Below are 23,771 nucleotides of genomic sequence, written 5' to 3'. Positions count from 1 at the left end.
TGTTGTGAGGGTCGCTGCAGTCAGTGACAGAAGCTTTGGGGGCAGAGGAGGTGTGGACGGAATCGCCATCGCTGACGGTGTCTTGAGAAGAGTCGCGCTGTCGGTGGAATTTACAGCTTCCTCTGGTTTAGCACCGTTAGTAGAATTAGTCCACACTTGGCAAAGAGTAGTCAGAATTTGCCACCAAGGTGCTAAATGCATTCCCGACACGGAGTTCCCCTCTGCGGCAGCATCATACAATTGTCTGCTGACCACTTTAATTTCTTTCAAAGTCTCTAAAGTTTCTTGACTGCTCGCCTGTCTCAATGAGTACAGGTTTCTAAAGCTTCTTAAAATTTCTTCAAATATTTAAAATCTCTAAGGTTTCTTGGCTGCTCACCTGTCTCGATGCATACAGGCGTTATCTTCGGGGTTTAGGTTGTCCGCCTGGTCCAGAAAGCAAGACGATCGTTCAGCCAAGCCGTTTCCTCCGGAACGCAGCCCTCTTCCACGAGCTGTCTTTTTTCCGTCCTTATTCTTCCAAGGCTTCGGAACACCACCATAGGGGTCACCATTTGAGGAGACTGAGGCACGGACTCCCTGATCTGACTAGAAGACCCCACATGAGTCCATATACGTCTCTTTCTGGGGACGAAGCCTGATTCCCCATTACGGATTTCCCACAGCTCACCTCTCAACTCCGGAGGGATTTATGGCCGGCCGGCTCCCGTTTCCTTTCAGCGGATCATTCAAAGTTCTGTGGGATTCGCTGCATGTCGCTCATATAGGCGATTCGAGAGCCCTTCACGTTAGATACTTAAACGCATCATGTCGGGGTCACCAATTTGCGGCGAATGAAGAGACGGGACGCAGCTTGATGCAAGCAAATGTCCCTTTATTAGTGATTTTCTTACAATTATATACGTTTCTGCCTTCTACATATTACACACTGATTGGTTAAATCTTAAGCGTAAAAAACACTGATTGGTTGATATTTAAGGCACACCGTTAGAACAATAGGAACTTACTAGTTTATCTTGACATAGCAATAATTTCTATTCCAAGGTTAGGGAGTTTCTTTCTACGCGGCTTTCTTAATTACATATTGGCGCCATCCGTTCCCTTATCTGGCTACTTGTTTCTCTGTCCGTCTGGTTGCCTCCTCAACTGTAACGGCTCAGGGGTCTGCAGTTAGCTTGTTCCTTTGTTCCCAGGGCTTGTGCCCTACAAGTTCTAACAAGTCTCTATTCATCAGGCTATCAGTACTTGGGCTCTTGTCCTTGAGGCCTTGTCCTGCACACCTCCACCATTACCTCCTGACCTTGTTCTCCTAATTTCAGGCATTCAAAACTTGGCACAAAACCAAGATGAGTCGAAGCATGAGATCAGCTCCCAAGTGGATGCTATCACTGTTGGCACAGCCTCAGTGGTCAACCTCACTGCAGGTATGTGGAGGGTTGGAGGAGAGGGTTGCCCCTGTCTCTGGGAAAGCCTTGGTCTCTCTTGCCTGGCTGAAGGTTGCATCTCCTGCCCTCCTCTATCAGAGACTGGAGGAGCCAGCCTGCCCTAGCTAGAGCTAAATCAGCCCTGACTGCTGCTAATGTACTTGTAGAGCCTGACATGCCCCCGCAGCTTGCCCTGCCTTTACATCCCCCAACATCTCTGTGTCCATCCCAGTCCTTCCTCCTAGTCCTTGGCTGACCTGCCATCCTCTGAACCCAGGAGTGTTGTCCAGTCCCTGCTATAGCTCTAGGTACAGCCATGGCATGGTGCAGCTCTCCTTCCCCAGGGTCTACTGCCCAAACTCAGCTGATGCAACTGTCTTTTGGGCTTAGGAGCCAGGGTGTCTCCTGCTCCTGGGAAGGAGGACCACATTGGTGACAGGCACAGGGATGCTCTTGGAGCATCACTGAAACACATCCCATCCTGACTTGTCTCCTCCCTGTGCAGGGGATCCAGCACAGACTACACTGCCATGGGCTGTGCCATCACCACCATTTCTTCCAACCTGATGGAGATGTCCAAGGGCGTGAAGCTGCTGGCCGTGCTGATGGAGGATGAGGGAGGGAATGGGTGGCAGCTTCTGCAGGCAGCCAAGAACTTGGTGAGTGCTGTCTCAAACCTGCTGAAAACAGCACAGCTTGCCAGTGCTGAGGTGAGGGGCAGGAGGGGGCATGGGTCTGAGAGATGGGTAGAAGCCAAGGGGAACCATCAGGAGAGTTTTTAGGGCTGGCTCATGAGCCTGGTGGTTTTGCCTCATTCCTCACAGCCTTGCCAGAATCTCCTGCAGACTGCTGGCCTTGTGGGACAGGCCAGCAGGGAGCTGCTGCAGCAGATTGGGGAGAATGACACTGACCCTCAGTTCCAGATGAGTGCACCTGATGGCACCCAGGGACACCTGCTTCCTATCAGCCTTTGCATGGGACTGGCAGGAAAGCTCCAGGCCAAAGCTTGGCCTGATGAATGGCAGGGATTTGGCTGAGAGAAGGGACAGGCCATTGCACATTTCTGGCCTTAGAGCTGCTGTGATATAATGCCTCTTATCTTGTGGATTCCCATGTAGATCCCAGAAAACCAGCGTGCTTGGATCCTGCCTGCCTCTGACCCAAAGATGGTAAAAGAGGGCTGTAGGCATGGCTTGGAGGTCCTTGCCCTCTCTGATGTGAGGAGTGCTCCTCTGGGGAAGATCTTCTGAATTCTTTGGAGAAGGACTCTTGTCAAAAACCTGCTTTTCTAGTAGTCAGATCTCAGAAGTCCATGCGCTCAGGTCACTGCTTGGGCAAGTGCTGCCCCAGGAACCCTCCCTTGCAGCTGCCTCAGTTCCTGCCTGCTGCCTCCTGCTTGTGGTCAGGAGCTGTCTGCTTGCCCCCATCCAGGAGCCAGGGTGACTGGAGCCTCATGGGATGTTTTTTGGTTTGGTTTTTTTGGTTATTTTTATTGGGTGTGTGTGTGGGGTTTTTGCTGAGCTGGCTTCCAGCTGGCCTGTTTTCCCACGACTGCTGCTTCCAGCACAAGGAAGGTAGCACACTGCTGGGGAGGGGGATCCAGCCATAGTATAGGCCAGAAAGGAGGAGTTTCCATTCACTGCAGCCACGCGGCCTCAACACGAGTGGAAAAGCCTGGACAGAGAGCCAAGGGGAGTGGAAAAGCTAGCGCCAGGGCAGGGGGCCATGCACAGCCAGACAGCAGTGTCAGGATAGGGCAGCCCCAAGAGGCAGATTTAGGACCTGGAAGATGATTTTGCACACGTGTAGGGTGCTCTGCACTGCAGCTTCCAGACCGGAGTGTATCTACTTCCCTACCTGGGCTCCTCTGGTGGTGTGGCTGCTCCTTTGAGACCACAGTTGGATGCTGTGGTCTGGGGACTCCGGAGCTGGGTGTGCTCTCCAGCCTCTCCTCCTGTCTGGAAGGGTAATGGTTTGCCATGGGAGTAGTCTCAGCTTGTGGATGATGATGGAATGCTGTGACATTTTTGGTTTGGAGGCCAGAGGCTTAGCTACCACAGGGTGTGGGACCACTCACTGCAGGTCTGGGTCTGGTGCCCAGTGGGGAAGCAGTTTGCTGCATGCTGGTCGCTGCCTATTGCGTGCTGGCTGGGTGGTCCCATGCCTTCCCTGCTGCCCTTGGGGGAGAGGAGAGGCTGGTTGCTGTGTCATACCCTTCCTTTAGCCCCAGGAATGACAGCAGAGATGTAGCCTGTTGCTAAATAGCTGGCATGCCTGCAGTATAGGTGACCAGTGTGGGCAGCAGCTCCTGCTTGCCTTTTGCTGGTGGGGTGAGCCCATGGGATGGCAGTGCCGTGGGATGGCACTGGATGCTGCCCACAGTGCAGCTGTGCCTATGGCCAGCTTGTGTCTGTGGTTTTGCCAGAGCCCAGCATGGGGTGCAAAGCTGGGCAGTGCTGGCAATGCCTCACAGCAGGTTGTCTCTGTGGTGTGGGTTGTTGCCTGGGGAGAAGGCAGTGAACAGGTCATGGCTGTTGGGGTGATGCTGAGTGTTGCCTGAGCTGCTCCGGATGGTGGTCATGGCAGCATCCTGGCACAAGGAGATACCATGGTGCAAGTCATGGCTCAAAGCCAGGTTACAACCTCAATGCTGGCTGTCACAGATGGTAGGGATGGGTTCAAGGTGTTGCCAGCCTCTCCAGGTGTTCAGTGCTGGGCTGGATGAAAGCCCCTCCTGCTGTTGGTGCTTCCACTGCTGTTCCTGTGCTGATCCTTTCAGTCCCTCCTCAGGACATGCTCATGCAGCTAGCAAAGGTGGTGGCCAGTGCCACCACTATGCTAGTGCTCAAAGCCAAGAATGTGGCTCAGAAAATGGAGGACTCTGGGCTGCAGATGCAGGTGATCACTGCTGCCACCCAGTTTGCCCTCTCCACCTCCCAGATGGTGGCCTGCACCAAGGTAAGTGGCATTAACGTTTGCCTCTGCATGGCTGCAAACATCACCTGGGTGGTGGCAGCTCTAGCTGGTGGGGTTGTAGGTGTGCCAGGACCACATGTCCTCAGGTGGAATGTTAGGCAATTGTCACTCTCAAATGCTGAATATCCTCTTTGGAGGAGCAGAAGTTGGGGATAGTTGTCCCTGCATGATTTCTACAAGGAGCATGCCACATGCTGCCCAGCCTTTCCTCCTTCCCTCCAGGTAGTGGCTCCCACAATCAGCTACCTGGTCTGCCAGGAGCAGCTGATTGAAGCTGGCAAGTTGGTGGCCAAGTCAGTGAAGGGCTGCGTGGAGGCCTCCAAGGTGGCCAACTAGTAATGACCGGCTCCTGAAGCAGGTGGGGGTGGCAGCCACAGCCATCATGCAGGACCTAAATGACCTGCTGCAGCATATAAAGCAGCATGCCACGGGTGAGCAGCCCATCAGGCACTATGACCAGGCCACTGACACCATCCTCAATGTCACCAAGAACATATTCAGCTCCATGGGTGATACGGGTGAGAGTGGCTGATGGCACCCAGGGTAGAACATGATGGGTGAGGAGGTATCAGGAAGACCGTGGGACTTGCTGATGGGTTACCCTTCCTTTCTTTCTCAGGAGAAATGGTGCGTCAGGCTTGTGTTTTGGCCCAGGCCACTTCTGACCTTGTCAATGCCATCAAAGCTGACGCGGAGGGAGAGATGGACCTGGAGAACTTGCGCAAGCTGCTGAGCACAGCCAAGTTTCTAGCTGATGCCACTGCCAAGATGGTGGAGGCTGTGAAGGTTTGTGGTGCGCAGGAAGATGGGCACTGGCTCCAGCCCCCCTCCGATGCCATTGGCTTGGTGCTGCAGAGGGGTCAAGCAGCTTCTGGGTTAGGGAGCAGTTCCCAGAGTAAGGTCCTACGCTGAGCCAAGGACCTGTGCAATGGAGCGGGGCTCCTCCTAAAGCTGCAGGTAGTAGCAGAGGAGCTGTTAGCTCTCCTGCAGCTGAGCTGTCTGGGAGAGGCTTCGGGCATATCCTTAGCATTGTAAGCAGCTGGGCTGCCTTGGGGGGTGTTTCCTGGCATCAGGCCAAAGCACAGCCACTGCTGTCAGGACAAGGGACCTGATGGCCCCTACAAGGTGTGATGGGTTTCCTGCTTTCTCCAGGGAGCTGCAGCCCACCCGGACAGTGAGAAGCAGTGGCTGCGCAAGGCAGCAGAGGGGCTCTGCATGGTGACCAACACCGCAGCTCAGAACGCCATCAAGAAGAAGCTTGTGCACAAGCTGGAGGTGAGACACTGGCCAAGGGGCTGTGGAGGGTGAGCAGGCACGGTCAGTGAATGAGACCTGGCTGCGAGCCCCTGTATCTCTGAGCTTTCTGGAGGGATAAAGTCCTTTTCACGTACAGTATCCATGCTGCATCCCACAGAGACCTGCTTCCTTCCCTTCCTTTGTGTGCACTGTGATGCTTTGGGATGCCGGGCATCAAGAGTGCTAGGGATGCTCCGTTGTTGCAGGTGTAGGCATGGGAGAAGAAGCTTAAGGGGAGCTGGGCCCTGGTGCATGGCAAGGAGGCTCTGGGGAAGGCTGCCCTGCTGCTGGTGCTAACCTATGCCTCCCTCCACCAGCACGCAGCCAAGCAAGCCACCACCTCCACCACCCAAACCATCGCAGCTGTGCAGCATACTGCTGCCTCCAACAAAAACCCCGCTGCACAGCAGCAGCTGGTACAGAGCTGCAAGGGCCCAAGCCAGATCCTGGCATCTCCTGCACCACCTGTCCCTGTCCCTTCTCCCATCAGCCACGCCAGAGCTCCATGCTTGGCCTCAGTGGGCAGGCAGACCTTGGAGTCCTTGTGCGGCTCTCCCAGGAGCCAGTCTTCTGGTCACTGGTCCCAGATTAGATCCATGGGGAGTACTGTCTCCTCCAAGCTGAGCCTCTCCAGTGACTCTCCTCTCTGGCAGGTGGTGGCAGAGCAGATCCTGATGCTAGTGCAGGGCGTGTGAGGAAGCCAGTCCCAGCTGGACAGCCCCAACTGACTTATTGCTGCCAGCCAGAACTTTCTGTATGTACTCATACTATCTGGAGACTCCCATGCTAGCTCCAGCACGGGTGTTATAGCTTTCATACCATGCTTGGCCTTCCTAAGATACTGGGAAACCTACTGCATGTGGGTGGCAGAGAGATGCTGCATGTTTGTCCTCTTCTCATGGCTTTTGGCCCTGCAGCCTGGTGTGAAGATGGTAGCTGCAGCCAAGGCCACTGTCCCCACCATCACAGACCAAGCCTCTGCAATGCAGCTCAGCCAGCATGCCAAGAACTTGGCCACAGCTCTGGCCGAGATCCGTATGGCCACCCAGAAAGTGAGAGGCTGGGTCCTGTTGTGCTGCAGAACCCCAGCTATGCAGAGCAGGGTGGGGATGATGGGGGCAATGGGGACAGCCTGGTGGCAGGTCATGGTCTCTGCTGCAGCAGGATGAGCTCAGCAGTCACCCTGCTCACCTTCCCTTCTCCCCCATTGAAGGCTCAGGAAGCGTGTGGACCCCTGGAGACAGACTCTACTGGGTCTTGTGCAGAGCCTGGAGAGGGACTTGCAGGAAGCTAAAGCAGCTGCCCATGACAGCAAGCTCAAGCCTCTGCCAGGAGATATGGTGAGGATGTGGGATGGATGCTGTGTCAGGGTAGCTGCTGGAGTGGAGGCTGGAAATACAGCCCACCAGCATGTCCCCACTCCCTCCCCCCCCCTCCCCCCCGATGGAGAAGTGTGCCCAGGACTTGGGGAACAACATGAAAGCCATCAGCTCTGCCATTGCTCACCTGGGAGAGGTGGCCCGGGGAAAGGAGAACTATACAGGTACTGGCCTCTGCGCTGGGGCTGGGAGAGGGGAGAGGGCTGTGCTGGCAGCAACTGACCTCTCCATCCCTCCAGGGATTGCTGCCTGAGAGGTGGCCCAGGCCCTGCGCTTGCTCAGCCAGGCCTCCTGCATTGTAGCAGTTAGCACCCCTGACTCGCAGGTGCAGAGTGCCATGCTGGAGTGTGCTGGCAATGTCATGGATAGAGCCAACAACCTCATCAAGGAGACTCAAAGAGGTGGCTAAGCCCGGTGATCCAGAGAGTCAGCAGCACCTGGCTCAGGTGGAGGGAGCCCCAGTGCCCCCTGCCAGCTCACAGGAAGGGCATGGGGCTGGCTGGGGGGATAGTGACCAGTCTTTGCTTCTCTACAGGTGGCCAAGGCAGTGTCACAGGCCCTGAGCTGCTGCATCAACTACCAGGACAGTGGGATGTGGATGCTGCCATCTGCATAGTGGGAGAGGCCAGCAAGAGGCTGCTTGTGGATTCCGTGAGCTGAGCCGGGTCAGGAGGGTTAGGGGGGAAGTCTTGTAGGGATGCAAGCCAGTCCGTCCACACTGAGTTCCTCTCTAGCGTGTCCCCAAGTAGGTGCTAGATCTTCATCATCCATTTTCATCCTCTTTGCTCCCTCTTCTAACCCTTCTCCCTGCCTCCGGTTCCTTCCCAGCACCAAGAGCTTCCAGGAAGCACAGAGCCAGCTGAACTGGGCAGCCATGGGGCTCAACCAGTCCGCCAATGAGCTGGTGCAGGCACTGTGTGGCACCTCTCAAGACCTGGCCACATCCTCCAGCAAATTTGGGCAGGACTTCAAAGAGTTCCTGCAAGTGGGAGTAGAGATGGCCAGCCAGTTCCCAGTGAGAGCAAATGCCCATTGGGGGATCCTGGGTACAGTGAGAGGTTTGGGATGGCTGGGAAGGCAGCTGACCACAGGCAGGGTGGCCGGGCAGTGGTGGTTAGGGTGGCTGTGGCCAACGCAGCCGGTGGGATGGGGGTCTGGGGCTGTGCAAAATTGCAGCAGCAGGGGAAAAGTGGCTTGGGTTGGATCAGTGAGTGTTGCTGCCTTATCCTTGCTGTTGGTGGATGAAGGGAACTGACTCAGCTTGGAAACCACCAGAGAAGACCAAGGGTTGGTGTGGAGCTTGGAAACCTGTTGCAGGTAACTCTTCTTGGCTCCTTGCAGAATAAGGAAGACCAGGTACAGGTGGTGTCGAACTTGAGCATCTCCATGTTCTTTAGTGAGCTGCTGCTGGCTGAAAAGGCAGTCTCTGCCAACCCTGCAGCTCCCAACCTCAAGAATCATCTGGCAGCAGCAGCATGGTAGGGAGGAACCGCTCCCTGTGAGCTGTTTACTGTAGCAGTGGGACTGGGTGATGGAGCCAGTGTTGATCCGTGGGTGTGTCTCCCCTGTCCCCAGCAGGGCCATGACTGACAGCATTAACCAGCTGATCACCATGTGCACCCAGCAGGTGCCTGGCCAGGAGTGTGACAGTGCCCTGTGGGAGCTGGAGGTGAGAAGCCACATCTTTCCAAGGCAGTGGAGGGGCTGAGATGGTTGGGTGTTGAGATGGTGAGGAAGGGGCAACTGTGCCCCACTGTGAGGGGTGGGAAGGAGCAAAGAGGAGGTGCAAGTGGAGGGCATGGACCCTGGATGTTACACCTGTGTCCCTGCAGACAGTGAAGGAGCTGTTGGAGAGCCTCACCCAGACCATCAATGACATATCCTACTTCAACTGCCTCAATAGCCTCATGGAGAACTCCAAGGTGAGCCCTGAGTTGGGGGCAGAGGTTTGGGGAAGGATGTGAGGACAAAAGGTGCGACGAGCGAGGGAAAGCAAGCAGCCGACTCAATGTGAGTGATAAAGCAAGCTTCTATTTATTACGGTGCGATTATGTCTTATATACAGTTCCAGTTAATTATGCCTACTAGTCATCTGCTGATTGGCTAAGCTCTAAAGGGTTACATTTTCATACGTCCTCCTACTTGCGGTTTCTGCGGATAGCTAGCTACATATTTTTTTTCCTCTCTTGTCTACGCGAATTCCTCAAAGTTATTTACAACATTAGGCACAAGGTCAGTGTTTTTCTCAGCTTCCTTATCAGCATGCCTCAGCATAGCTGCAAGGCCTGCTTCAGCTAACTTACGCTAACTTTGTTTCACAAAGATCTTTAAGGGATTCATGGCCATGATCACACAGCCATTCCGCAACAAAAAGGAAAGGTGGTTCCTTCCCTGTTGATGAAGCACGGTGAGCTCTGAGCCTGGGAGCACTGTGGGAGTGGGAGGTGGTCTCAAATTGGTGCATGGTGTGTCCTGCAGGTGCTGGGTGAGTCCATGGCTGGCATCTCCCAGAATGCCAAGAACAGCAAACTATCAGAGTTCAGCAAGTGCTGCCTCCAAAGCTCTCTGTGGGCTGACAGAGGCAGCTGCACAGGTGAGATACACTTGGTCCCAGCCCCAAATGTTATGCCTGGTGTATAGTTGCTGTACACACCCCTCCCCTGCCCTTCTAAGCCTGGCCCTGTGGGACAGTGCTGCTAGTCTCTTCCCCAGCCCATGCCTGCTCTGAGCCTCCCCACTGCACACAAGCTCTCATTATCTCCCTTGTGCTTCCAGGCTGCCTACCTTGTGGGGGTATCAGACCCCAACAGCCAGGCTGGACAGCAGGGCTTGGTAGACCCCACTCAGTTTTCCAGAGCTAACCAAGCCATCCAGATGGCCTGCCAGAACCTGGTGGACCTTGCCTGTACCCAGTCCCAGGTGAGCATGAGGTGGGGCACAATTACAGGCATTTTCTTGCACAGAAAGGGAGTGTGAGCCTAGCAGGAAGAACTGTGTCCCAAGAGTTGGCCAAAATTATGGGTGGTGTCTCATCAGGCCCTATCAGCTGTACTGGGAACTATCTGGCAATAGTGACAGTCCAGATGGGGGATGTATGGGTGTGCAGGACCATGATGATCCTTCTTGGGTCCCAAGTCACTGGTGCCTTGTGTGGGGCTGGCAGGAAGGGAGATCTGCAGAGATGGGGAGACATGGTGGTTCCTTCCTCACCCTGCTCTTCCCCTCAGATGCTGTCAGCAGCCACCATTGTAGTGAAGCACACCTCAGCCCTGTGCAACATGTGCCATCTGGCCTCCTCCTGCACCACCAACCCTGTGGCCAAGCGCCAGTTTGTCCAGTCAGCCAAGGAGGTGGCCAACAGCACAGCCAACCTGATGATCATCAAGGTGCAGTCTCCCTGCTGGGGTGCAGTGGTGGGGATGGGATTTGAGGCATGGTGGTGGCTGGATTACTGCCTTGGTCTCTCTGCATCAGGCCCTGGATGGTGCATTCAACAAGGAGAACCAGGAGTGGTGCCACACTGCCACCACCCCTCTCATTAGAAACTGTGGATAACCTGACAGCCTTTGCCTCCAACCCAGAGTTTGCCATCGTTCCTGCCCAGATCAGCCTGGAGGGTGCTGCAGGGGCAGGAGGGGATGGCCCAGCTGTGACAGTGGCTGCTGAAGGGTGGGGAGGAGCTGTGACACCCCCTGAGCTTGGGATGAGGCCCCAGTGTGGGGCTGGAGCTTGGGGGTATGCAAGCCTTGGGCTTCAAGAGGCTGCTCTGAGGTGAGGGTTGTGGGAGGGGGTAACTTCCCATGCACAGTCCCTCATGTGCATTGCCAGCCCATTGTCTCCTCATGCAGGGGTGCAGAGCCATGGAGCCCATCATCTCTTCAGCTAAGACCATGCTGGAGAGCTCTGCTGGCCTTATCCATGCTGCCCGCTCTCTGGCTGTCAACCTCAAGGACTCGCCACAATGGTTGGTGCTGGCCAGCCACTCTCACACTGTCTCGGACTCCATCAAGAAGCTTATCACCAACATGAGGTGAGGCAAGTCCTGCCCACTTGGCCATGGCCCTGTCCCTACTGGTGGATACCCCTGCTCAGGCTCTCCCCAGAGACATTTTGGCTCATCTTCTTGGCCGTTGCTGAGGGAAGGAAAGGGATGGGAAGGAAGATGCCATCCCTCATGCTGTACAGGAGCTGCTTTTCAAGCCCTGGCACAGGTTGATGGGGACACATGCTGGTGTGCCTGGGCTCTCACACCAGGTTGCCCCCAGCCCAGGAGAAGGGGTCCTGCTCCTCACCAGCACCAGCTGGGGCTGGGGATGAAGGGGTGGCATAGTGTCTGCCAGCACCAGGCTGATCTGTCTGTCATGCAGGGACAAAGCTCTGGGACATCGGGAGTGTGACAAGGCCATCAAGCTGTTGAACAGATGCATGCGGGAGGTGGACCAGGCCTCTCTCACTGCCATCAGCCAGCTCCCCAAGAAGATATCTCCCAGGAGGTGGGTTGGGGACATGCTGCTGCAAGCTCAACTGGGGTGGATGTCCCTCCCCTGGCTCTCAGCAGTGCATAGTGACCCCAGCCCCACTGCAGCCTCACACAATGACCTCTTTTTGTGACAGGCTTTGTGCAACCAGATGATCATGGCCGTTCAGGAGATCAGCAGCCTGACTGAGCCTGTAGCCAGTGCAGCACAGGCTGGGGCACAAGGTAATGCAGGGATGGGGAGCTGTAAAAGACTGCACCAGTGAGATCCACCATCACCACAGCAGATGTGTTGTCTCAACATTGCTATGGCAGGAAACTCATGCCATCACCACAGTGAATGATCTATATATATGTTGTTTAAGGCAGGAAGATAACACCACTGCCACTCCAGAGATTTTTCTATACATTGTTAAGGGAGGAAACAGACTGATGCCATGGAGCAACAGGGGAGGCTGATCCTGCAAAACTTAACCAAACCCCTGTGCATGCACCCAGACCTGGGGTCAGGGGGATCAAGGTTCCTGGAGGCCCCTGAGGACCACCTGATAACATTGAGTACATACATCGTTGCTGGGTGGAAGGTGTGGTTAAGCAGAACAGCTTGTAACAACTCTATAAAAGAATGGAACCAACTAACATCGGACAGAATGTTCCCCCACCAGACTTGGAAACGAATCAGACTGTTGGGACACCACAGCTCTGGGATGGTAGCTATTGCTGTCCACTCTTTTCTTTTTTTCCTTCTTTCTTTCCTTCCTTTATCTCTCATTCTCTCTTGCGGCGAATGAAGAGACGGGACGCAGCTTGATGCAAGCAAATGTCAATTTATTGTACAGAAGCACACGTTTTATACACTTTCAGAAGCTGCGCGTTTTAAACAGATTGGTTCTTGAAGCTAAGCCTTGCATACTAGGCAATCCCTGATCGGTGGTTAACCACCAGCAATTAACAACAAGGTGTTGCCTTTCCTTGGCGCCATCCGTCTCCCACTCCCCTGTGCTCTGTAAACACGCCTCATCATGTTAATTGTTGTCTAGACAAGCTCGAGCACATTCCCCTCAGCTAACTGATTGCCACGCATGGTCCTAGTTTGCAGCCTGCTCCTGCACTCTCTCCCTTTGCATTTGCAGATTTATTGTTGGGCAAATAAAGTTCCTTGGCTCTTGGCTCCGTTTTGAGTCTTAATTCTGTTCCCGAGAATACAAACAGAACCACGCTCTGGTCTCAGACTGGTATGCGACAGGAGCTGCTGCTGAGGTGCTCAGTGCACATGGAGGAACTTGCAGTGGGAGGAGAGGCACAGGGAAGGTGCTGGTGCTGACACTTCTTCCCTCAGTGTCCCTGATGGTTCAGTACTTTGAGCCATTCATTATAGCAGCTATCGGCACTGCCTCCAAAACGCCCAACCACCAGCAGCAGATGAACCTCTTGAACCAGACCAAAGCACTGGCTGTCTGCCCTGCAGATGATGTATATGTCCAAGGAGGTTGGTAGGAACCCAAAGGTAAGCAGGAGGGGCATGTGTCAACAGCATGCTCCCCTTCATGTGTGGGTGCTGCATGAGCAGCTTGGCTGCATGCCATGTGTATTCTAGACACAGAAACCTGGCCAGGGCTGCCATAAGTGTGTGGCATCCCCAGCAGGAGATGAGCTGCTGCCTGCTTTCCCTCGCTTTGACTCATCCTTGCAGCAAGCTGTCCACACCCAGGAGGCTCTGAAGGAGGTCATGCAGATGCTGAAGGAAGCGGTGGAGGACCTGACCACCACCCTGAATGTGGCAGCTAGCGCTGCAGGTGTCGTGGGGGGCATGGTGGACTCCATTACCCAGGCCATCAACCAGGTGAGGGGAGCACAGAGAGGACCTTGCCAGGGCTGGGAGTAGAGGAGAGAAAGTCAGCCAAACCTTACAAGGTCTCTGGGCTGGGGCTGGAGCCAGCCTCTCCTGATGGTCTCCTGCAGCTGAATGAGGAGCCAATGGGTGAGCCAGAAGGGACCCTTGTGGACTATCAGACCACAGTTGTAAAGATGGCCAAGGCCATTGCAGTGACTGTGCAGGAGATGGTGAGTGCAAGCAAGCCTGTCACCACAGAACAGTGCTTGCCACCCACACAGGGCAACCACCTTCCTTGCTTGTCCATCCTAGAATAGGGCCCCTCCACCTCCTGCTCTTCTTCCATCAGCAGGTCACCAAATCCACCACCAACCCAGATGATTCGGGAATACTGGCTAACCAGCTCACCAATGACTATGGGCAGCTGGTGCAAGAGGCCAAGCCGGCTGCACTCACCACTGAGAAAAAGGAGGTGCGAGCATGGGGTGTGCTATGGGGCAGAGCAGGGTCTGCTGGGGCATGAGAGCAGAGGATAGGGGCACTCAAACCTCCTGTTGGAGCTGGGAGCAGGCAGCATTCAGACCTCCCTTGCAACACTGTGTGGAAATGTGGAGCAAAGCCTTATTTCTTTTTTCCTCCTTCTGAGTTGGGAGGATGGGGAGAGAGGAGCTGGGTGGCTGGTGTTTCCCAGCAAGTATCACAGATGTGGGGCTTAGTTCCTAGCTGACACTCTCACACATCTTCCCCTCCAGATCAGCTTCCACATCAAGTGCCAGGAGCTGGGTCATGGTTGCGCTGCCTGGTCACTAAGGCTGGAGCCCTGCAGTGCAGCCCCAGAGATGCCTACACCAAGAAGGAGCTGATAGAGAGTGCGTGCAAGGTTTCTGAGAAGGTGAGCAGCCCAGAGAGAGGTGCAACGGTGTGGCAAGGTAGGAGGGATGCTGGATTGAGCCATACGCCCTTGGGCCATCGCACTGGGTTCTGCCCTGGTCCTGTTGGGCTCTCTTGGCTCTCTGGCCCAATTCAGCTGATGGGGTGGAGGATGGATCCCCCTCTCCAGGCACTTGTAACAGCAGCTTGTGCTGTGATGGGTGAGTGCAACATCCAGGTGCTGCCTGCTGACATGCTGATGATGTCCCGCCAGGGAAGACTAATCTACACACTGGTGGCAGCCCAAGGCCCTCCAAATCAGTTCTTGCAGTGATAGTTGTAGCATTTGCTGTGTCTCTAGCCAGCCTGCAGCTCATGCTGGGTGATCAATCTCTCCTGTACCTTTTGCTGGCATGATGGAAAGCATCTTGTCCATCAGTCAATCTAAAGAGCACGCCTTCTGAACAACAGACAAAAATATGGCTAAAAAAGCTAGTTGATAAGGGTAGAGTAGCAATGCTTGTAAGCAAGGTTACAAAAGAAAAACAAACACTTGTTCATAGTGCCTGGCACATGTCTGCATGCTCAGGGCCTCCTACAAGTCCTTCCTTTCCAATAGGAAACATGTTCTCCTATGAGTGCTTGCCCAAGTACAGAAATTGAGTTGAGTAGTTAAAGAAGGAATGATCTGTGATGTTCTCATGTCCGTTGTGCAAACCTTATTAATTTGGAAACTAGCAGAGTCCAATATCTCCTGGACTCCCAAACATGATAGGTACAAAGTAAAATATATGGAAGCTAAGAAGATGCGTCCAGACCACACAATTCCCGATTCCCTTCCTTGCTGTGAAGCAGCTCCGTCCTGGGGAGATGTCAGAAGAGGTATGCGATGGGGATTGCCTGAACCTGCTCTGCTCCCCCAGTCACTCTGCTCTTACCCTGCAGGTGTCTCATGTGCTGGCAGCCCTGCAAGCTGGGAACCATGGGACACAAGCCTGCATCACAGCAGCCAGCACTGTTTCTGGCATCATTGCTGACCTTGACATCACCATCATGTTTGCCAGAGCAGAACCCTCAGTTGGGAGAACTCTGAGACCTTTGCTGACTGCAGGTACCTGGGTGCCTCACCCACACTCTGCTCAGCCAGAGATAGGGGGGCAGGCTACGTTCTGCAATCTCTCGTCTTTCTGAGCTGTGCACCAGCCTCAAGGAGAGCTTCAGGTTCAGGTCACGCTGGCTTTGTTTTCCCTCCAGCTCATACATACAGAAGGCAGGGTCTAGAGTCTCTCTACACCCCAAGGAGCATGTGTGTGCGTAAAGGGCTGTGTCCTCTCTGACTCCCTTCTCCCTAGGGAGGGCATCTTAAAGACAGCCAAAGTGCTGGTGGAAGCCACCAAGGTGCTGGTGCAGAATGACATGGCCAATCAGGATAAGCTAGCCCAGGCTGCTCAGTCCTCTGTGTCCACCATCACCCACCTGGCAGAGATGGTGAAGCTGGGTGCTGCCAGCCTGGGATCTGGAGACTCAGGTGGGATGGGGTGTGTGAGGTGACTGGAGGCTACTCATAGTTGGGTTGAAGGTGGTGTGTGGTGCTCTGGACTGGACTCTGTGCGTTGTGGAGAGGGTTGGCTGGGCTTTGGGTGGTGCTGGCTGAGCTGGACTCTGTATATACCATGTGCCCTGGTGTCCTGGTTTCAGCTGGTATAGAGTTAACTTTCTTCTTAGTAGCTAGTACAGTGCTGTGTTTTGACTACTGATGTGAGAACAATGTTGATAACTGCACTGATGTTTTTAGTTGTTGCTGGGTGATGTTTATACTAAGTCAAGGACTTTTCGGTTTCTTGGGCCCTGCCAGCGAGAGGGCTAGAGGGGCACAAGAGACTGGGAAGGGACACAGCCAGGTCAGCTGACCCAAACTATCCAAAGAGGTATTCCATACCATGGGACGTCATGCTTGGTATATAAACTGGGGGAAGAAGAAGGAAGGGGGGAACATTTGGCATTATGGTGTTTGTCTTTCCCGAGTAACCGTTACGCGTGATGGAGCCCTGCTTTCCTGGAGATGGCTGAGCACCTCTCTGCCCATGGGAAGTAGTGAATGAATTCTTTGCTTTGCTTTGCTTGCATGCGCAGCTTTTGCTTTACTATTAAATTGTTCTTACCTCAACCCTTGAGTTTTACATTCCTTTCCGATTCTCTTCCCCATACCTCTGGGTGAGGAGGAGTGAGCAAGCGGCTGCGTGGTGCTTGGTTGCCGGCCGGGGTTAAACCACGACACCTGGGGTGTCCAAATTTCCCGCTGTTTGGCCACACCAGCCCCAGCCTGAGTGTGACCATAGCCAAGCTGTTGCCCTGGTCTTGTTCTCCCACAGGTAGTCCTTATCAATGCTGTGAAGGATGTGTCCAAGGCACTTGGGGACCTGATCAATGCCACCAAGGTAGCTGCTGGAAAAGCTGGGGATGACCCTGCTGTCTGCCAGCTGAAGAACTCTGCCAAGGTCTGAGCTGGACATGATGGGAAGGAGGGGATGGGGCAGGGGGTCTTCTCTGCCTGTCTGGGGGCAGGAGGAAAACTGGGGGGCAGTCAGGGCAAGGGGGGGGAGGAAGCGGCTCATAAAAGGTGGAGTACAACATGCAAAGGAGGCATTGATGGGAGAACAAGATGCGGTGGTGTGAGTAGAGTATGGAGATGGGGCAGTTTTGGACCAAACCATGGGGAGAGGGACAGATGCTGGTAGCAGCCCAGAGCTTGCGTGGGGCTTCACCTGGTGCTCTTCTCCATTCCTCAGGTGATGGTGACAAACATCACTTCCTTGCTGAAGACAACGAAGGCCATTGAGGATGAGGCCACAAAGGGGATGCGGGCACTGGAGGCCACAATAGAACACATACGCCAAGAGCTGGCAGTGAGTACAGCTGTGATGACACAGTTGCCGTCCTGCCTGCCAGCTGCCCCCATGCCTCACCAATGCCTCTCACCTCACAGGTCTTCTCCTCCCCTGTGCCTCCTGCCAAGGTCTCCACCCCAGAGGACTTCATCCATATGACGAAAGGCATCACAATGGCCATGGCCAAATCAGTGATCACTGGCAACCTGTGTCAGCAGAAGGACATCACTGCCACAGCGTACCTGAGCGGCTGTGCCATTGCAGATATGCTGCATGTCTGCAAGGTATGGCAGGGGTCAGCAGGGGACATGGGTCTAACATGAGTTTGTGGGGGGCAGTGTGCACCCCGTAGGGGAGGTGCCTGGATGTGAATCAAGGTTTGCTGCCTCCAGGCTTCAGGAAGCCACCTACCACCCAGAAGTGAGTGGGGATGTGTGGCAGCAGACACTGCGCTTTGGCAAGGAGCACACTGATGGTTACCTGGAGCTGCTGGAGCATGTGTTGGTGGTTAGTGTCCCCATCCCAGTTTCCAGGGTGTGCAGAGGCTGCCCGTGGATGCCAGGGTACTCCCCAAACCCCCAAGGTTCTGCACCTCCTCCCGCTGAGGTCTTTGCACAGCCCCCTTTGTTGCCTGTGCTGGCACAGCATGTGGCTGAGCCCCTACCATGGAAGCAGATGTCAGAGAGATGAACAGACTTTGAAGAAAGGTGTTTGGCTAACAACAAATGGAGATTAACTGGCTGTAAACAGGTGGAGACTGGTAATTTGACAACACAGGAGCAAAAGCCTGAAGCAGCTTCCAGTGAGAGTGGTGGGAGTAAAAGACTTCAGCCAGTGGGAGAGGGACAGTGCCCATGATGGTAGAGGTGATGACTGCAAGTGCCAGTTGTGCCCTTTTGATCCAGTCTTCCTCTAGCTTAGTCATCCTGAGGACTTCAGCTGACTGCTTTAATTAACTGTCCTACAAGATGAATGTAGTTTACAAGAAGCAAATTAATACCACCTTAACCAAGAGAGTGGCAGAAAGGATTCAGTGAGGTCCTCCCAAACAGTTTGCATTCTTGGTGAGACCACAAAGGTGGAGTCAAGGGTGCTGGAGGGATGCATAGACCCACACCTACGAAGCTGCAAGAGACCTCAAACTGGGGTCAGGACAAAGACTGAGGGCAAGTCAGCTCTGCAGCAAGGTTTCACTAAGCTGGTTAGAAGGGCTTGGTAAGAGTGTGCCATTCAGGTTTGTGGATAACTGGCTAGCTGAAAAAAGGTCTCATAGACATAGTCCAGCTGGCTGGACAAAAATGCACATCACTCTCAGCTTATCTGAAGTAAAGCAAAATACACTGTCTTTGGCTGTCCTTGTTACACAATAACAGGAAGATTTTGGTGGGAAAAGAATGTTGCAGGTGGGAACAGAAAACTACAGAAGAGAAACTAGGGGCGGGCTTGGTATTTAGGCAACTAACCAATAATGAGCTTAACTTTTGTAATATGTATGAGCTAATTATAACAAGGCATAAAAGGTGACTGTAAGAGACAATAAACGAAGTCTGCTGATCACTCATATTGAGTGACTGTGTCTTCCCTCCGTCGCGACAGGAATGTAAAACTCAAGGGTTGAGATAAGAACAATTTAATAGGTAAAGAAAAAGCTGCACTCGCAAGGAAAACAAAGCAAGGAATTCATTCCCCACTTCCCATGGGCAGACAGGTGTTCGGCCATCCCCAGGAAAGCAGGGCTCCGTCACATGTAACGGTTACTCAGGAAGAGAAATGCCATAATGCTGGATGTCCCTCCCTTCCTTCTTCCCCCAGTTTATATACTCAGCATGACATCATATGGTATGGAATATCCCTTTGGCTAGTTCAGGTCACCTGTCCTGGCTGTGTCCCCTCCCAATTCCTTGTGCCCCTCCAGCCTTCTCACTGGCAAGGCCTGAGAAACTGAAAAATCCTTGTCTTAGTATAAACATTACCCAGCAACATCTAAAACCATCAGTGTGTTATCAACATTGTTCTCACACCAAATCCAAAACACAGCACTGCACTAACTACTAAGAAGAAAATGAACTTTATCACAGCTGAAACCAGGACAACATAACACATCAACATGCAAAACACCCACCTCTCAGTGTAACTGAGAGCCCAGTAGGCTCTGGTTTGAGTAGACTTAGCTTCTCTCCGTGACAGGAAAATAAGTGTCATGAAAACAGTGCTTTTAACAAGGTAAGTAGTAAAGTAAACATTGGGGAGCATATCAAGTGGCTACAGATGTGGATTTCTGTTCCTAAATCTTTGTTTCATGGTATGACCTTGGCTAAATCAGATCCTACACCAGGGGTCCTCAAACTACGGCCCATGGGCTGGATACGGCCCCCCAGGGTCCTCAATCCGGCCCCCGGTATTTACAGAACCCCCCCGCCGGGGGTTGGGGGGGGAACCAAGCAGCCGCAGGTGACTGCCTGCCCCTTCATCCGCGCCGGCCCCCTGGTTAAAAAGTTTGAGGACCCCTGTGACCTACACCTTCATTTTCTGAGATGTTTTCCCACCTTTTGGAAGATAGCATCTAAGAGCAAAGCATCATCACTGCTGCAATTCTATTGCCTTATGAGTTATTTCTCTTCTGATTCTCTCTGGTGAGCATATTTCTACTGCACAAAGCTTGCAGTCATTTTCATTATTTGTCCGTCTTTTGATTGACAAGCCATTTTCTGGAAACTACTGTCTGTCTGTACAGGCACTTAATATATCTGATGTTTATAAGATGTAGGTGATTTTACCAGTCTTTGGGAACCCTGAAAACCTGTGAATGGAATATGCTTTCCATCCTTGTTGATAACAAACTGTTTCTGTATCTTATATTGTTCATTTTATGCTGCATTCCCGCAAGTTACAGTTTCTTAAGTTTCAGAGATGGATTGCAGCTGGGTCTTTGGGCTTTCTTTATTATATTAGTATCAATGTTGCCATATTGAAACCAGGGAAAGTTTAATTACTGTAATAATTTTCGTATGTGGAAAAGTAGTCAGTTCCTTTTGGATCTAAACACTCTCAGACTTTGAAGAATTCTAAGTGGAGCTTTTGTTCATAAGCTGGTACATCTGTAGTTTCAATGTAAGAAGCCTGGAACTTCCTACTGTCATGGGTCTTGAGGTAAAGGTCTTCTTCCCTTCCTCATTTGACCTGGATGATCTTAAATGGACATCAAGACTGTCTAGACACTGGATCTGCATAAAATCCTATTTTCTGGACTATGGTAATTCTGTGTTCCTTACAAGCTTCCTCTTATAAGCATGCCTCCGAATGGCATTTCTTTGTAACTCAAATCTGAGTTTTATTTAAAATCTGAAGTGGAAAGTGTATTGGGTTTGTGTGGCAAGGTTTAGGCAGCAGAGGTGCTACAGGGGTTATTTCTGTGAGAAGCTGCTAGAAGCTTCCCCTGTGTCCGATAGAGCCAATGACAGCTGGCTCCAAGATGGACCCACCACTGGCCAAGGCCAAGTCAATCAGCGATGTTGGTAGCACTGCAGGGATAACATATTTAAGAAGGTGGAAAAGTTGCTGCACAACAGCAATTGCAGCCAGAAGAGAGTAGTGAGAGCAACAGCTCTGTAGACACCAAGGTCAGTGAAGGAGGGGGAGGAGGTGCTCCAGGGTCCAGAGCAGAGATTCCCTTGTAGCCTGTGGTGAAGACCATGGTGAGGCAGGCTGTTCCCCTGCAGCTGATGGAGGTTCACAGTGGAGCAGATATTCACCTGCGGCCCATGGAGGACCCCATGCCAGAGCAGGTGGATGCCCAAAGGAGGCTGTGAACTTGTGGGAAGTCCGCCATGGAGCAGGCTCCTGGCAGGACCTGTGGACCCCATGGAGAGAGAAGCCCATGCTGGAGCAGGTTTTCTGGCAGGACTTGTGACCCCATGGGGGACCCATGCTGGAACAGTCTGTTCCTGAAGGACTGCACCCCGTGGAGAGGGACCCACACTGGAGCAGTTTGTAAACTGCAGCCCGTGGGAAGGACTCATGTTGGAGAAGTTCATGGAGGACTCTCTCCCATGGGAGGGACCCCACACTGGAGCAGGGGAAGAGAGCGAGGAGTCCTCCCCCTGAGGAGGAAGGAGCGGCAGAGACAAGGTGTTATAAACTGATCCCAACCCCCGTTCCCCATCCCCCTGTGCCACTCAGGGGAAGGAGGTAGAGAACCTGGGAGTAAAATTAAGCCCGGGAAGAAGGGAGGGGTGGGGGGAAGGTATTTTTAAGTTTTGATTTTAGTTCTCATTATCCTACTCTGATTTGAATGGTAATAAATTAAACTAATTTCCCTGAGTTGAGTCTGTTTTGCTTGTGATGGTAATTGGTGAGTGATCTCTCCCTGTCCTTATCTCAGCCCATGAGCCTTTCATTATATTTTCTCTCCCCTGTTGTCATGTGAAATAAGGGGAGGGATTCTTTTGACCCCAGGTATTTGATCTGTCTATTAGTGCCCCAGGAAAGCTGAGACCCTTATGCCCAACCAGTCTGTCAGTGTCCCGTTATAGGGCCCCTTCACTGAACAGTCCTGCTGGATCGGAGGGTGATTCAACTGACTTGTTCAGGGAAACACACCAACAGCATAAGGGGGACCCCTCAGCAGATCTTCCCACTTTATTTGGATATGTTGCCCGCTGCTGGCAACTGCTAGCGCCCACAAAGGACTCACACTAACAATTTACAGAATAAATAACACTATTTATTATAAAACCATGACAAGTTAAGATTCGTGATTGCCAGTGATAGGGACTGTCTGCAAAAACAAGCTTGAAGTGATACACAACCAAACTATATACAACCAAAATATTAATCATTAATAACAGCTAGTGTGAGTTAGTTATTTAGTGTGCATAAGACAAAGTTGTTACCCAATAGGCATCCCTATGGGGAAGAAGACAGGTTCAGCCTGTCAACTGATCCCAGAAGTTACAATGGAGTCTTCCCTAACTTCCCCCCTCATTCATTCACTTTTTATACTTTTCTTTACTCTCAGGTGGAGCTTGAGTGACTCTAGTCATACATTCTTTCATTAATGATTGGTGTAAACTTCTCTCGCTGTCATTTAAAGACATAGTTGATAAGAAACAGAAAGCGCATGCTTGGTGAGGGGTGGTCATGCCTTGGAGGTGGGTAACTTTGGGATGGTGGTGTGCATTAGTATTATAACGAGATTATAATGAGCAAGGTTCATCTAAGGAGAATAGTTTCGCCACAGTTGTTGGCCCAGCAACGGTCATCTTCTCATATATTTTCCATTTGACAGCCGCTATGCAGCTTATCGGCTGTATGGTACCATCAAGTTCCCAATGCCACAGGGTCTCCACTCCGCTCCACCCTCCACTGCTCCTCTAGGCTAGCAGGTTGTGTTGCCTAGGGAACCATGGTGGAGTAGATTCCATGCATGCCAGCTGTCAGAAAGTGGCAACTGTATTTTACCCTAAAAAGCTTGTTATAATACTACAACTTCTGTTAGGTCCCAGTTTTCTATAATTTCCCCCTCCAAGCAATTTTCCCACACCTGTCTAGTTGAGGAGGGGGAGTGATAGAGTGGCTTGGTGAGTACCTGGTGTCCAGCCAGGGTCAACTCACCACAGAAAGTCAATTACTCTGCAAGCAAATGACATTAAATAAAGAGTCCAGTCTCAATTTTGTAAAAATAAGCAACATCCCCCAAATTCTCTACTCTTTTTTTATCTACAGTTTCCCTGTAGTTCTCTCCCCCCATTTTGATCAGTAATTTGATCCATTACATATCAGCTTCTTTAGGTTTAACTGAATATTCAGCTCTATAATAAACACAGTTTCAGGTTTGTTCTGCAAGGCAGTATTTGGATATACACAATTTGAAGAGATTCTGTATGTAAGTTTTTTGCTAGCAGTAGTAAAGACATCATGCACTGTTATACCTGATTGTTGTAGATCAACAGATGTTCAAAATTAACTGAGGTTTGCCCTTAGTTACAGTTAAACACCTTTCTCTGCCTGAACATGTACTGAAAAATCATAGTTCTTTCTCCTTCTAGACCCCCAGCATCCCACACCACCTTAGAGTACAAATTCAGTGAGTTGGAACAACAGGAATTATTACTGATGCTCTGTCTTTTTTTTTCATATTCTCCAGAATGCCTTCTTTCATGTATCCTGGTTGCTCCTTGTTTTTTTTTTTTTTTGGTATATTGATGTGTAATCTAGTTTCTTGTTTTCTGTGGAAAATTAGAATGATCAAAATGTTGAATAAGTGCAATAATATATTTCTGAGTTTTGTAAAAGGGGTTTTAATATGCAAGAGTTTAATTTAGAGCCCACTGTTTCTTCATAACGTACCTTGTAAAAACTTATTACATTTCCCTCTGGTGGTATGAATTGGTAGTTTAAAATACCTTTTATATCGTAAGGAAGACATTGCTTTGAGGAATTAAACAGAGGAAATTCAGTTAATGCAGCAATGATATTACAGTTAAATATCAATGTGAAATTAAACAGCATTTGCTGCTCTGGTTGAACACACTATTGTTCAACTGATAGAAATGAGTTTAGTTGGAACAATTGCCAAACAAAGTTTGAAATAATCTGTAGTCAGTTACCTGTCTTAAAAACTTCCAA

The 23,771-nt window shown here is 51.9% G+C and overlaps 1 pseudogene; it reads left to right on the top strand.

Moving 5' to 3' along the window:
- The window catches only part of LOC119140911, a 53,994-nt pseudogene that overhangs the window by 17,764 nt on the left and 12,459 nt on the right, over positions 1–23,771 (top strand).

Source organism: Falco rusticolus, chromosome W (assembly GCF_015220075.1).
Source record: "Falco rusticolus isolate bFalRus1 chromosome W, bFalRus1.pri, whole genome shotgun sequence".
NCBI lineage: Eukaryota > Metazoa > Chordata > Aves > Falconiformes > Falconidae > Falco > Falco rusticolus.
This window is presented reverse-complemented; position numbering and strand designations above follow the sequence as displayed.